This window comes from Panicum hallii, chromosome 1, assembly GCF_002211085.1.
Source record: "Panicum hallii strain FIL2 chromosome 1, PHallii_v3.1, whole genome shotgun sequence".
NCBI lineage: Eukaryota > Viridiplantae > Streptophyta > Magnoliopsida > Poales > Poaceae > Panicum > Panicum hallii.
The window spans coordinates 17,659,571-17,676,354 of record NC_038042.1 but is presented as its reverse complement, the minus strand read 5'-3'; positions in this window follow the sequence as shown (position 1 = coordinate 17,676,354).

Sequence of the window (16,784 nt, the reverse complement as noted above, 5' to 3'; positions counted from 1 at the left end):
AAGGATGGGGTGAGTACAAACATACTCAGCAAGTCCAATCACACCCACGGAGGGGGTTATATCAGAAACCAATGCACAGGACACTCCAAGGATAAGGTTATGGTTCATTTGCGGAAAACTCGGTTGTATGCATAGGTTCGTTTAAAAACATTTTCGAAACAAGTTTTCTAGTACCGAGGAGCACGTGATGTTGATCCACACAGGATCCAAGTTTTAAGCTGCTAACGGACTCCCCGTCCGCCGTAGCACACAGCACAACTGCCGGATACTTTCCAAACAACCCACACCAGTCCAACCATTCCCAGAGAGAAACACTAGTTATGTGACCACACCATAACTTGCCCAATACCGTGGGTATGGCTATTCGAATAGATTTTAACTCTGCAGAGGTGTGCAACTTTACCCACAGGTGGGGTACCACAGCACGATCACCTTAGTGTCGGTGCAGATCCCAACAAAGCTATTACCCACCTTAGCTAGACCTGACTAGCCACCACGGGATCCATCAAGGGGTCATTCGACCTATCTCTGAGGTTTAACCGGGGCATAAGTCACACAGAGCTTATCCCTTCTCCTTGATCACCCGATGCTCTCAGCTCTCCTAATGGCTATCAGACTAACTAGTGGGGTTTATGCTAAGCCGTTGCCCATACAACGGTCAAGTGGTTTGCACGACAGGAAGCTAGGTGAGATGACACATCAACTCGGTCCTTAGGAGTGACAAGATGGATATCTCCCTTCCTCGCTCAACCACACAGGTACGAGCACACCAACGGCAATTCACACCGGAATGCCATCCATCCTGTCTGACTCGTCTCTCAAAACCACATTTTATCCCTTCCCCCACACACACTTTCTTTATAAAACCAGGTGGTCAAGGTATGGTTATCACAAGTAGGGGTGGCTATCCTACCATGTTTTCAGCAAGCAAAACCATGCAATTTTATAAAACAGGCCATGGGTTGTGTTTGTAAAACTAGGACAGAAACATGCATCAAAGGGCGGGATTAAACTTGCCATCATCAAATCCTTGCGGGAGGTCCTGATCGAAGCACTGTCCCTCGGGTTTGGGGTCGCAGAACTGGTCCTCGTTCGCTTGGTCACAGTCGGGAACTTCCTCGTTCACTCCGTGTCCTATGACGCAAACAGACAGACACACAATCAAGCGAAAGAACTAAAAGCTTTTATCGTTGAGCTTTAATCAAAAATAATTTAGTTATGGAGATGGGGGTAATATTTTTGGGTGGTTTCTTAATGGCATGGTTAAAACTATACTAGAAAGGGTGTGGTAAAGTTTCGGGTCGATCGGAGACCGTTTGGCACATAAAATGACGAGTTAAAGAGGGTTCGGGGGTTAAACAGGGGTCCAGGGGCTCGTTTGTAAATGGTTATGAAACGGAAAAGGACTTGGTTATAAATTTCAGAAACATTTGGGGCATGTTAGAAAGGTGTAGGGGTTTATTTGATATTAGTCTTACATGACGGGGGTTGTTTTCCTAAATAACTAGGAGCAGAAGGGCCTGCAGTTAAAAGTGGCACAAGGGGGGGTTCTTTTGGGGAAAAGGGAGAGGGCCAGGGAGTTTTGTGGCAAACAGCCACCTTCTTCCTCCTCTCCCCACAGGAAATAGAGGAGAGGTGGTGGGGGCGCCGGTAGTGGTAAATCCGGCCGGCCCGAGGCCCGGCGTCGGCCGTGGAGGGAGGGAAAAGGAGGAGGGAGGCTAGGGGGTCGGATTCCCTTACTCACTTTGGCTTGGGACGCGGCGAGGAGGCGGGGCCACGGTGGGGGCGGCGGCCGGTGGTGGCGTGCGTGGCGGCGGTGGTAGGGGCAGGGAGGTGAGGGGCTAATTGGTGCTGCGGGTCGTGGGGGCGCCGGGGTGCTCCTTGGCCCCTTTTATAGGCGCTCGGGGCGGTGGAGCGGGCGAGCAGGTGGCCGGCAGAGGCAAGCTCCAGGGGTGGCCATTAATGGTGCTCGGTGTCGTGACGCAGCGTGCGGCAAAGGCGCGGGCGCCGAGGGCGACGTCAATCACGTGGGGGAGGAGGGGGCCGGGCGCTGTGCGGCACAGGGGCGACGGCGCGAGCGGCCAGGGCGGAGCGCCAGCGTCGGGCGGCGCGGCACGTGCGGGGAAGGGCGCGCGCGTGCGCGCACGGCGCGGCGAGGCGTGGGCCAGGGCGGGGGTGCGAGCGGCGGCCGGCACGGCGCGGCGCGCGGTCACGCGATGCACACGCGGGGCACGCGCGTGGGCGTGGGCGGCCGAGCACAGGGGCGCGTGTGCGCGTGAGGGGAGGGAGGCGGCCGGTGCCTGGCACGGCCGGGTGCGGCCAGGGGCGCGCATGCGGGAGCCAAGCAGGAGGGGGAAAGGGAAAAGAAGAAAGAAAAGGAAGAAAGAAAAAGAAAGAGAAAAAAGGAAAGAGGGAAAGAAAAGAAATGGGAGAGAGAGAGAAAGAAAAAGAAAAAGGAGAGAGCAAGAAAGGAAAGGGAAGGGGATTGCGTCGGCGCCGATCGCGGCGGGTGGTCACGCGTGGGCGACAGGCCACCGAGCTGTGCGGGATGGGACGGCGGTCAAGTTCGTGTCGGTTGTCAGGATGGCGGGGGGGAAGCGGAGAGGGTTAGGGTTAAGATTCGAACGGGCTTTGACGACGAATAGGTTTTTGATCGAAACACTCTAGCGAATGGTTTAATTTGGTAAATTTTTAGGGCGTCACAGATCTTGGGAATGGAGACCCTTGTTAGATGGGGGGTCAGAATTGATTGTGCTCAGAGGACTGTCCACCTATCAGCACCGGATGGATAGGAGGTTACAGTCAGTGCTTCGGAGCCTTCTGGAATTCTTTGTCAGATGGAGGCTAGACCCACAGATGGTATTCGCGTGGTGTCTGAATTCCCGGATGTCTTTCTGGATGATTTGCCAGGTATGCCGCCTGATCACGACATTGAGTTTTCTATTGATCTCTTGTCTGGCACAGCTCCTATTGCTAAGCGGCCCTATCGTATGGCACCCGTTGAGCATGAGGAAGTTAAGAAGACTATCGACGAGTTGCTAGCCAAGGGTTATATCCGTCGTAGTTTCTCTCCTTGGGCCTTCCCTGTATTGCTTGTAGAGAAGAAGGATGGCGCGAAGAGAATGTGCGTCGATTATCGGGATCTGAATGCGGTCACCATCAAGAACAAGCATCCATTGCCTCGTATTGAGGATCTCTTTGATCAGCTCCAGGGTGCTTGTGTATTCTCGAAGATTGATCTACGTTCGGGTTATCATCAGCTAAAGATTTGTCCCGAGGATATTCCGAAGACGGCATTCACCTGCAAGTATGGGCTATACGAGTATATGGTCATGTCCTTTGGCTTGACCAATGCTCCGGCTTTCTTCATGCATCGAATGAACAAGGTTTTCATGGATTATCTGGATACCTTTATGGTGATATTCATTGATGATATCCTGGTATATTCCAAGTCAGAAGCAGAGCATGAGAAACATCTGAGGCTTATGTTGCAGAGGCTCAGAGAGCACAAGTTGTATGCCAAGCTCAGCAAGTGCGAATTCTGGATTGACGAGGTTCCATTCCTCGGTCATGTCATCTCCAAGGGAGATATTGCTGTGGACCCCGGCAAGGTGAAGGATGTACTTGACTGGTTGGTACCACAGATGGTGAAGGAAGTCCGCTCTTTTTTGGGCTTAGGAGGATATTATCGAAGGTTCATTGAAAATTTCTCCAAGATTGCGAAGCCTTTGACTTCCTTGCTAGAGAAGGGTGTGGATTTCTCCTGGACTGATGAGCGCCAGAAGGCCTTCGAGGAGCTGAAGAAGAGGTTGACTACGGCGCCAGTCCTTACTCTGCCAGACCAGAGCAAGAGGTTCACAGTGTATTGTGATGCTTCGAGGGATGGTCTTGGTTGCGTCCTGATGCAGGAAGACAGAGTGATAGCTTTTGCCTCGCGGCAGTTGCACCGGCACGAGCTGAATTACCCCACTCATGATCTGGAGTTAGCCGCAGTTGTGCATGCTCTAAAGATATGGAGGCATTACTTGTATGGGCAGAGGTGTGACATTTACACTGATCACAAGAGCCTCAAGTACATTTTCACGCAGAGTGAGCTGAACATGTGGCAGAGAAGATGGCTAGAACTAGTCAAAGATTATGATCTGGAGATTCACTATCATCCGGGCAAGGCCAATGTTGTAGCAGATGCTCTGAGCAGGAAGAGCTATGTCAACATGTCCATGGCTTTTCAGATGCCTCAGGAGTTATGCGAGGAGTTTGAGCAGTTGAGTCTGGGTTTCTTGCATCACACCTCGAGTGCATCATTCGAGGTAGAACCTACTCTAGAGGCAGAGATCAGGCAACATCAGAAAGAGGATAAGAAGCTACAGGAGATCCGCGAACTGCTCAAGATTGGCAAAGCACCTCATTTCAGAGAGGATGATTAGGGTACCTTGTGGTACAAGGGCCGGATATGTGTGCTAGATGTAAAGGATCTCAGGAAGTTGATCTTGAGTGAGGCTCATGATACGGCGTATTCCATTCATCCAGGCAGCACGAAGATGTATTATGACCTCAAGGAACGATTCTGGTGGTATGGAATGAAGCGTTCCGTTGCGGAGTACGTGGCCATCTGTGACACTTGTCAGCGTGTCAAGGCAGAGCATCATAGACCAGCAGGACTATTGCAGCCATTGAAGATTCCACAGTGGAAATGGGAGGAGATCACTATGGACTTCATTGTTGGATTGCCTCGTACTCAGAAAGGGTACAACTCCATATGGGTAGCAGTGGATCGGTTGACGAAGGTTGCCCATTTCATTCCGGTGAACACTACTTACTCCGGTGATAGACTCGTAGAGTTGTACATCTCCAGGATCGTTTGTCTGCATGGTGTTCCGAAGAAGATCATATCTGACCGAGGATCTCAGTTCACTTCACGGTTCTGGGAGCAGTTGCATGATTCGTTGGATACGAAGCTACGCTTCAGTACCGCTTATCATCCTCAGACAGATGGGCAGATAGAGAGAACCAACCAAGTGTTGGAGGATATGCTTCGAGCCAGCGCTATTCAGTATGGTACCAGCTAGGATAAATGTCTGCCGTTTGCAGAGTTTTCATACAACAACAGCTATCAGGCCAGTCTGAAGAAATCTCCTTTCGAGGCCCTATATGGTCGGAAGTGCAGAACTCCGCTGTATTGGGATCAGATTGGCGAGAAGCAGGTATTTGGTCCGGATATCGTTGAGGAGGCAGAACGGCTGGTACAGCAGGTGCGAGAGAACCTGAGGATTGCACAGACTCGTCAGAAGAGCTACGCGGATGTTCTCGTCGAGATTTGACCTTTGCAGTGGATGATCATGTGTATTTGAAGGTCTCGCCGATGAGAGGAATCCGCAGGTTTAACGTGAGAGGGAAGCTAGCCCCTCGATACATCGGTCCGTTCAAGGTGTTGGAACAGAAAGGTGAGGTAGCATACCGCTTGGAGTTACCTCCTAGTCTCTCAGGAGTGCATGATGTCTTCCATATATCTCAGCTGAAGAAGTGCTTGAGAGTGCCGGAAGAGCAAGCACCATTGGAAGGGTTGGAAGTGCAAGAGGATCTGACCTACACCGAGCATCCGGTGAAGATTCTGGAGACATCTGAGAGAGTTACTAGAAACAAGAAGATCAAGATGTGCCGTGTTCAGTGGAGTCATCACACGGAGGACGAGGCTACTTGGGAGCGAGAAGATGAGCTGAGGAAGACATATCCCGATCTCTTTGCTAGCTAGCCTATTCGAATCTCAGGACGAGATTCCTGTAAGGGGGTAGGTTTGTAACACCCTAATGTAAATATCCTAATTTTTAATGAATTTGTTTTGGCTTAAATAAAATTTCTAAGGTTTTTCTTGATTTACCTTGCATTTAAATTAATACCACAAAGGATTAAAATTTATTTTAGATTCAACATGTTTGTGCATTCATGCTGGTGCATCTCTTTTGTTTGTTTGAATGGTTAAGTTGGAATTCAAATCTCATTTGAATTCAAATAGAGTTGAGTTAGTTTGGAAAGGAGAGAGAGAAAAGAGAAGTCAGCCAGCAGCCCCTTTCTTTTCCTTTTCCCCACGGCCGATTCCCCTCGCTCGGCCCACATCGGCTGCGCCCTGCTTCTATCGGCCAACCTCCACCCACATCGGCCGCCCAGCTCCACCTGTGCCGAGGCCCAGCTCATTCCACATCGGCCGATCTCCGTTTCCCATCGGCCGATCCCCGCTTCCATCGGCCAGCCCGAGCCGTGCCTTCTTCCCTCTCTTTCTGGCTCTTGACCCTACCTGGCAGCGTCGTCTCCCCCTTTCCGTTCTTCCTCCCCACGCACCGGCCTCCCGAGATCTCCGGCGAGCCCTAGCGCTGGGCCCGCATGACGAGACCCCCGGCCCGGGCTTTATCTGGTGATCTAGAGCCCCCCTGTATCCTTATCTCCACCCCGTGGCCGACGCCTTCAACCCTAGCGCCACCGCCCTCCTGCTCCGCCGCACTGCGCTCACTGCACCACCGTGGGCACGCCGCCCCGCTGCGTCCCAGCCCACGACAACCCCTGCATCCGCTTCGTCTCATCGCCTAGAAGCTTCCCGAGCTCGGCAATTTGGCCCTGAGCCTCTGCATCATCGGGGATTCGCGAAGGAGCTGCCGCCGGTGAGTTGTTCCGCCATCACGATTGCTCACCGTCGATGCGCCTCGGGTTGTCTTAACCCCCATGGCACCTCCACAGGCACCCCTTGAGGCGATCCAAGGCGCCCAGCACCCCGGAGTCCCTCTGCGCCGATCTTCCCCGCAAGCCTCGACTACTTCCGCCACTCGGACCTCGCCGCCAATCACCCTGCGCTATCGCTCCGGCCGATTCAAGCCCTCGGTGAGCATTAGCATGTCCCCCTGGTCTTTTGCGCTAGATGTGGTAGAACTTTAGCTCTCTCTTAGACCAGAACGCCGCACGCCGGCGATGCACCGCCGCGTAGACCCGCCCCTGTCGTCGTGCGCGTCGCCTGAGCCTTTACCGAGCCCCGCCTTAGCCCTAGGTGGTTTACCCATGTCGCGCTGAACCTCCTAGACCCAGGCTCGAGTTGTTTTGATCTCCGGAGCACCGAGATTGGCCAACGCCGGCGAGGGACCGCCGCGGAGACCGGACTCCGGCGACCACGCCGCCGCTCCGAGCGCCCCCTTTAGCCCGAGCTGTCATATCTAGATCTAGTGGCTCAGAATAGAAGATACCAGTTCGGCCTGCCAGATTTGCTAAAGAACCCCTGCGCTTTTCAAAAATCAACCCGCAGTCCTATGTCATTCAAAAGTATTTGCAGATAGGTCCTGTTTTTATCTTTTAGGCCCCTGAGCTTCCTGGATTTAGTGCCCGCCATCCTAGCCTTGAGTTTTAGCAAGTTAGCCCCTGTGTCTATAATTTAATTAGGTTTAAGCCCTTAGTTTTTGCCTAGAACGCCCTGGAAGTTCTGTTTTTCTCGCAGAAAAGTCCCTGGACCTTGATTTAGCCCTAGTTTTTCGCGTCTTGGCTCCGTTTTAGTTGGTTTTCGCGCTCACGCGATCGTTGTAACGCGTAGAAGAGTTCTATCATAGTTTTGGGCGCTGTTTTTATTTAATGTTGTACTGTTTCTTATCTTTTGTCTTTGTTTGCATGTGTGTGTATGTGCTGGACCATGTTTTGGCGTTGCGAGCGTGAGTAAACGCTGAGCCTTTGGACGAGTACCAGGAACCCCTTTCTGCAGAGCAGTTCGAGCAGCAGCAGGAGAACTTTGGGGAAGGCAAGTATAACATGAACATCCTATCACTTTTAAATATAATTTCATACTGCATTCTAATTCTGTATGCCTATAAGGACTTTCTAGCCACCTTTTATCCTTTATATAAATACCTTGGGTTGCATTTTGGTTAGTTGTGCTAGGTGCTGCGCTCTCACACATCCTGGTCCTTTTTAATTAAATTTGATTAATGGTTATATGCAATTTAATTCTGAGAGTGGCCCTCTGTGCGGTGTGCTTGAGCGGCTCACATCTTGTTAAAATATGTTTTTGTTAGAAACATGGCTTAGAGGGCCAACACGGTGCTTAGTGCTTGGTTGGCTACTCTCCATAAGGACCGGTTCATAGAGCGACAACCTGGGACAACCGCGCAACCACAAGACTGGAATGGGACAGTCTTGGCTTACTAATTAGGTCATTTTGGTTTGGGAGTAACTTACCTGCGGGGCAAGAGGGGTGGTAAGCTTCTATGGCCCTCGCGCTACGAGGCTTGGTCTGTGCGCTCCATAGTCGCTGATCCAGAATCCTTAGCGGTTACACCTTACCAACGTGTTCTTTGTAACGGCCTCGTAGTGTGCTTACTAGTCATCTCACCTAAGGAAGTGTGATGAACAACTAGCGTGGCTCACGACTTATGGGTAAAGTTGTGCAACCTCTCGAGAGAGTAAAACTGGTATACTAGCCGTGCTCACGGTCATGAGCGGCCCAGATCCTCCGTCTGATTAGTGGGGTTTATCCTTAGTGGTTTGGTTTGGTTTTCAGTAGTCTCATGGTTAATCTTGATTAATTATTATGTAACTTGGGTTATGGTAATTCACCCACTTGTAGTAAATAGCTTTAATAAAGTTTGCCAAGATTAAAAGCTAATGCAGTTGAGTCAGCTAACCTTAGAGCCTCATAATTCGTGTTGTACTTGTTGAGTACAAGTTGTGTACTCACACTTGTCTTCTCTACTCTTCTGTTCTCACTGGGATATCTTCGACTGCTGCTCAGTACCAGGCGACGTGGAGAACTACATCAGCGGACTCGACGATTTCTAGGCGTTTGTCTCCCAGCCGACGTCCCTGTGGCGCCCTGTCCTTCATGTATTTAGTTTACGCTTCCGCATTCCTTGAACTGATTCTTGATTCAGTTATAATAAAAATATTCATTTATAATTTATACGCTTTTATTTCGAGATACGTGTTGTGATATCTTGATGATTCTGTTGTATATATGCGTGACTTGATCCTGGCGCATATATGATTGCTCGGTTTATGTTCTTATAAATCGGGTGTGACACCCATGCTCGAAGCTCATTCGAGCCGGAAGGTCAAGTTCATTTCATTATGGAGATAAAGCAAGGCCGGAGGTCACACTTCATCAACAAAGCACGACATATAAGGAGACATAACAATGAACGAGACTTATTGGCCCAAAATCCTTCACATGTTGGGCACCCTCCTTTTTTGGTAAAAGGGTTATAAAAGCAGAATTGAGAGGCCCCATATTTCTGAATTTCCGGGCCCAGATACAAGAGATTGCGGCCATCACATCGTCCTTGATGATGCCCCAACAGGACTTATAGAACCACCCTGTGAAGCCATCAGGGCCTGGTGCCTTGTCAGACGGAAGACGCTTAACTGTATCCCACACTTCCTCCTCCGAGAAGGGACCATCGAGGCTGGCCAAATCATGGGAAGGGACTCCCAGGGCCTCCAAATCAATAGTGCTGTCCCTGTCCTCACAGGACCCAAGCAACCCATCATAAAAATTGAAAAACTCCTCGGCTTTATCTTTGTGGACAGTGAGCACTCGCCCATCAGCTGCGGCGATGTTGGCGATAAAATTTCTCCTCTTCCGAAACCTAGCATGAGCATGAAACAGATGTGTGTTGGCATCCCCATCTTTGAGCCAGGTAATTCTTGATCTCAACCTAGCAATGGTGCACAAAAGAGAGGCCAAAAGCTTGTAACGAAACTTTTAGCGAACAGACTTGCAGGCCGGCTGCAGCAAATGGTGTCCCCTAATCAGACAGCCTTCATTAAGAAGCGATTTATACAGGATAACTTTATGTTAGTGCCTTTGATTCGGTCTCTTGGGCATTTTTGCTGGAGGTGCTGACAAAGCTAGGCTTTGGGCCTATTTGGTGTGACATGATTAGTGGTCTTCTCGCAACTTCTTCAACTCGGATACATTTGAATGGCACACCTGGAGATCCTTTTGCTCATCGTCGAGGGTTGTGCCAAGGCGATCCCCTCTCGCCTATGCTGTTCGTCCTTGTAATGGATATTCTCTCATTATTGGTGCAGCGAGCTTCAGAGGAGGGTTTGCTGCAGCCGCTCTCCTCTAGACAGCTACAACACCGCATGTCCCTTTACGCAGATGATGCGGTGGTTTTCTTGCAGCTAGTCACGTCTGATATTAATATGACTCTTGATATTCTCTCTCTCTTTGGAATGTCCAAAAGAGCAGCGTGTTCCCAATCAGGTGCAGTGAAGAGGACTTGGCTGTTGTTCAGAACCTGCTACCATGTGAAGTTTCCGAGTTTCCATAAATATTTGGGGCTCCCTCTCTCCCTAAAGAAGATGACCACATCTCAATTGCAAAGCTTTACAGATCATGTTGCTGATTTGCTTCCACAATGGAAAGCGGAACTGATGTCCCGTGCTGGCCGAGCCACTCATGTTCAATTTGTGCTCACTGCTAGGATGATTTATGCAGCTATGGCTGTGGACCTCCCTGCTTGGGCCATCAAGGCTATTGACAAGATATGAAAAGGCATTCTATGGAAGGGTAGGAAAAATGTCAAGGGGGGACATTGTCTTCTGGCTTGGTCGAAGGTTACACGGCCTAAGGAGCTAGGAGGTTTGGGTATCCATGATCTAAAATTGTTGGGCTGGGCCTTGAGAGTCAGATGGTTATGGTTGCAAAAAACTGAACCTGGAAGGCCGTGGGCTGAATTTCCAGTGCAGTCTTGTGGTGTTGTGCAGAGCATTTTTTTCTGTGGCTGTGGTTACTCATGTTGGAGATGGGACTAATACTCTATTCTGGAAAGATAGGTGGCTGCACGGTAAGAGCATTAAAGAACTAGCTCCGGCGGTTATTGCGTCAGTGCCCACAAAAATTGCTAACAAGCGTTTGGTATGCGAGGCACTTATGAATTTTCAGTGGGTTAATGACTTCAGGGGTGCTCTTACTTTTACAGTTCTACTGGAGTATTTTGAGCTGTATGAAACTCTGGCGGGTGTGGTTCTGCAGCCAGAAATTCCTGACACGCATATTTGGAAACTTTCCCCATCTGGTCAGTATTCTGCCAAGTCAGCTTATGAGGCCTTGTTTTTTGGTTCTACATTCTTTGAACCAGCAGAGAGGATTTGGAGAACTTGGGCACCGGGGAAGTGTAGATTCTTCATGTGGTTGGTGGAACACAATCGGTGTTGGACAGCGGATAGACTGGCGAAACGTGGTTTACCACATCCGGAGCATTGCCCTCTTTGTGATCAACAGGAAGAAACAATCAAGCACCTGCTGGTTTCTTGTGTTTTCTCCAGACAGTTCTGGTTTGAGCTGCTTCGTGCTGTCGGTCTCCACGGCCTTGCTCCACAGCAAGATGAATCTTTTGAGGGATGGTGGAAATTGCGCAGCTCTCAGCTTGATGGTCAGCCTAGAAAATTGTTTAACTCTATGGTGATCCTTGGGGCTTGGATAATTTGGAAGCACAGGAATAGGTGTGTGTTTAATGGGGACCCTCCAAGTTTGTCTCCAGCTTTGCTAGCTGCTAAGGAGGAGGCCTTGGCTTGGTCGTTGGCGGGTGCAAAAGGCTTGTCCTTTCTGCAGGCCTTAGATTAGCCAGGTTGAGTCTTTTTTCTTATTTTGGTTGTTTTCGTATCTGTTTTCCCGGTGATTAGTTGTTGGCTGTAATAAGAGGAGTGTGTGTGTGTTGTACTGGGGCTCTTCCCCCACCTTTTATCTTCTTAATATAATGATACGCAGCTCTTCTGCGTATTCGAGAAAAAATATAAGGAGACATATCATTGTTAGTACATTACGAAAACTCCCCCCTTTTTTTTAATCAGATACCTCATGCTGTTGCAGTATCTCCACAAACTTTGTTTTGCAATATGCTAAAAGGGAGATAGACAAATGGTGAACAATAAAAAAATAATAAAATTATGGCAGAAAATAAGATCCATGCTAAGTAAATCTTTGAGGCTAGCATAGGAGCAACTAACCTTTGGTTCATCAAATTAGATTCCAATATCTACTGGACCTTCGGGTATTTGTTGCTCAATAACCTTTTATAGGAAAGACCGAAGAATAGTGACTTCAACACAACTTAGTTCAGTTGAAAGGAATCTGCACGCGTTACTAGACTAAGGCCAACACCCAAAACAACTAAATTTACCCAGATGGATTCCTCATGATATGTGAGGCACACTGAGAGTTTGGATCACTAGGGCATGACAACCCTATGCACATAAGCAAGGTTGACTTTTAAAATGTCCACCAGGACACCTTCTTCGGAGTCCGGGAACCAAGATGGAACCCAGTGAGTTCAACAGCACAATGGCTCAACCTCTCTTGTGCCGTCAAAAAAGAAACCTATCACTAATACAGCACAGCCCTACCCAACACCATCCGAGAAGAGAAGAAGCCTCCATGATATACACTGTATCACTCTCAAGAGGACCTCATCAGCTTAACAACCCCTTGGGTGATCATGAAGCAATTATCGGCAAACTGCTCGAGATCAAGAATAAGTATAGATATACTCCCTTGTCCCCACTACAACGTGCCTGGAGCTGGTGGACGTGATTATGTTCACAACTCCATGAGGACAGTAGAAGATTTTGGGTGACCAAGTCCCTTGGTGGCGTGTCTTGCGTATCACACTCACCGTTAAAGCAACAAGATTTGTGCCCACACCAGAATATCTTCATCCCGTGGACTTCGCGTGCTAGACTTGGAGCTGCTCCCAAAGACCCCTCTCTGGAGGGTAATCATAAGCACAGCGAATGCGAACAACCTCGTCACGTTGGACATGGACACCCTCTCAATTCTGAGAGACAGTATTGCAACATTTGGTTGCACGAGTTGGACATGGATACCCTCTCAAATTCGAGAGATAGTTCCGTAGCAAGGCGAAGATAATCAAAGAGTACGGACTGAGAAACTCAGCTCAACATCAATTGAAGGAGGAAGATTGTATTTTCAGCCCAAGGGTGGAGTAGTACTCATAGTCAAAGAGATCCTGCCTATGCTTGACACAAGCAACCTTGACATATTCATGAAGGAATCTTTGGTGAAAAAGGCGGACCAATGAATACCAAGGAGCACTATGGTAGCTATTGAAGCTTAATCTTCACCAAGATCTAAGCTTGGGGTAGAATCTGCCAGGTAAGTACCTCAAGTGCCCCGTGCCTTACATTCCTATCATGCTTCCTGCTACCAATGCCTAAAAAAAGAATTATGTGTCCCTTTACTTTAATAAAATTAAAAATGGAAAATATAAAAAAATTGCATAATGAAAAATACTAAAAAGATTTGTTGTCAACAAATAAGACTCACTCCCATGCTATAATGCTAGAACTTTGTTTATACCCTTGCTTAAAGGAAATGATGAATAGTTGCTCTGTTAATTTTTTGCAAGTACCTCATTTGCAACTTGATACTCTCCTTGGAAAATTTGAATTTGTTGGCATGAGTTGTGATTCTACCTAGATTCTTCAATCTTGAGGGTTGCAAGTCCCTTAAACCAAGTCTAGATTGTTGTGAGAATGTGAGATAGTCCATATATGAGTTCAATCTGCTTTTGGTCCTAGTAAGGAAAATCTTGGAGTTCTTCTTTTTCAAAATTTAAATTTATACAAGTTCCTAGATATGTCGAAATTTCTACCAGAGCCAAATGATTTACGTGATCAAACCCCCTACAGATGCTACCTTTTGTTATGTTGAGTTTCGTCAAACTTTGGGTCCCTATGAGGTAGTGACATTTCAAACCTGATCTTTCTCCTTTGCATCTACCTTTGACTACTAGCCTTTCCACATCTGGTCATGCTAAATTCCAATTCGGATTCTAGCATCCACCTGGCCAGATATTCATCCACCAGACCTAAAACGTAGTTCTTTCCTTTGTGTTTCCTTGAACCTATCCACTGATATGGTTTTTCCAAATAAATACCCAACTCATCCATCCATCTTCCACAAATTTCCCAAAAATTCCCTTTGCAAAAGGAGGCATGGAGATCTCAAAAAAAAAAAAAAAAGAGGTAGTCCTCAAGCTATCAAGCAAAAAAAACTCAGGAGCTCCATGTCTCTAATGTCTCAAGGGGATCATCTATTAAAAAATAAGGAGTTACACTTAAGACCATGTTTCATCCCAAAACTCGAAACAGGATATGCTGGACTCATTTGTATCAGCCTAGGCATAATTACCCAAAATATCCGAAACCCGAACCGAACTACCCAATAACCTAACCAAAAAGACCGAAACCAAAAAAATCGGTCACCAATTCGGTCATGGCTCTTCAGGAACCGAAATAATGACGGTTAGTTCGGTTCTAAACCTCAGGAAACCAAATTAACCAATGTGACCAAATTTACTGAGGCCCATAGGCCCACTAACTAGCACTACGCAGCCCAGCCCAACAGCAAAAAAGACCTAGCATACTTAAGACTTCATCCCTCCCCCGGCAACTCCCTTCTTAACCCTAGCAACCCACTCGTGGGTCGTGGCGGCTGCTCTCCTGCCCCTCCCCTCCCCAGCCTCCCGCCCCTAGCCTCCGTTGCTTGTGCTTGGATCCACTCCCAGGCGGCAGTTTGGCACGGCGTGAGTGGGCGGGCAGTGGCGCCCTAGCGCGCAGCACGGGTGGCGGCGAAGGCAGCGGCGTGGACGGGCGGGCGATGGTGGCTAGGCGCAGGGTGTACGGTGGCCAGACGCAGGGTGTGTGGCGGCGGCATGAGCGGCGCCGCACGAACAGCGGCGGCCCTCGCGGCGCGGGCCATCCGGCGTGGTGGCGGACCAAGCAGCTCGGGGTACTGCACGAGCAGCACAACGCGAGCGGCACAGCGCGACCTGCAGCACTCAGGCAGCGCGGGCGCAGGCGGCCAGCTTCCGGTGGCAACCGTGCTTCCCCCAGATCTCCCACTCTTTGCGATTTCTAGATTTTGTTCGTTGTACATCAGTTAATTTTATTAGAAACCAAGATCAAACCGAATTAACCAAACCTGAATCTACCCAGTCTTGTTTTCTACGAGGAACTGATCGGTTCCTATTTACCGGGTACCAAATTTTAACAAAAACCAAAGAACCGTTTGGTTCGGTTTGGGTAAACCGAATGCCCAGGATGACATTCGTACCACATATCTTGCAATCGTGTTTTTCTTTGGTGTGTATCCATTTTCTCTCGCACCCTTGAAAACCCCTATTCCAATTATCAGAATTTGATCTGTCATGATCTTCGCTGGGACCAAATTTTAACTTAACAACATACTTAATGCATAAGGCTATCTCCAGTGATGTCCTGTAAAATGTTCTGTTCTCTATTACGGAGGATACTGTTGCTCCTGTAATGTTCCAGCGGTGCTCTCTATCGCGTGCGGTAAAATGGGGGACGAGCTCTGCGTCCCGTACAGAGGAAGGCACCACTGGCGTCCTCCATCCCGGTCGCCCTCCAGCGCATCTCCACCAGCCCCTTCCGCACGGGCGCGGGAGGAAACTGCCGGGGAGGGGAAAGCGACGGCCGCCGTTGGGTCGCCGGTGGGGGAGGGCCTGCCGGGTGCGGCAGGGCTTGGCGGGCGAGTAGATCTGGAAGAGGGGCGGCGGGCCGCGGGAGGTGGGGCACGCGGGCGGCGCTGCGGGGCGCGGGAGGCGGGCGCCGGCTCGCGCGGGCGGCACGCCGGGGAGCGGGAGGCGGCGACGGCGCCGTTCGGCGTTGCGGCAGGGGAAAGGGAAGCTGGAAGAAAGGATAGAAAATTAAGATTATGGGGTATAGAAGATGGAAATAGAGGATGTTGTTGGAGTTAAGTTTGGTATAGAGAATGAAGTTCATATGGAGGAAAAAGGAAGGGGACGACATTTACAGAATATCGCTGGAGATAGTCTAAGAGAGCCTTCCGTATCCCTACATAAAGCTCCACATAAGCTAGGCTCCACATAAGCCTTTAGAGTAAAGGGAAAAGGAGTGGCTCAGGACCTTGGAGACGGAAGAAATAAACCACTTGAGCGAGTTGAGAGTACTATTAGAGGAACTTGGTATTTACTTGAAAATTCCACAAATTTTGGTGGTTTGAGATGTTTTGCAGGATTATGCTCAGAATATGTAAGAAACAACACTAGAAGGAGCAGATGTAAGCATGGTGAAACATGGACATAAGATGAAAGTATTAGAAATATTGTCAAATGCCAAATTGGACATTATCATGTTGAAGAGCTCATTGAGATGATCGAATTGGATATTTGGTTCACCCAGTTCAAAGTCTGGACGCAAAATTTATACAAATCCGGAAGTTCTGGACTTGTGCCATGCAGAGGTAGCAGGTTGGCCGGCCCCACACCTTTGCCAAGCACATTATACATTGCTACAAGACCAATAGGGATCCCCTAATGGACCCATATGCACCGGAGGAACAAGCAAATACAAAGGATATGACCGCAAGGCTTCCACAAAGGATCGACCGGCCACAACTTGGAACAAACTCAATCAAATTCAATGAAATCAAGTGTGGCTGATCCATGATGACCATCCACCACACAATGGAAGTTTGATGGATGGATTTGGTGGAAATCCCAGGCTGGCCGACCTCACCCAGCCCAGCCGACCTACTACTTTGGCGAAATCGATCAATCCTTTTCGGCCAGCAAGTTGACGGCCTCCAGGAGCTAAACCCATGCGAATCAATGCAAGACTGAAGAATCAATGGCCGACCGGCCTAGGTTGGGCCGGCCGACTTGGCTTTCCCATAGAACCACCTCATCTTGCTCTGGCGGCAAGTAAACGACGTGGGGAGTGTGGAGGCGGTAGCACTTCACTGTAGG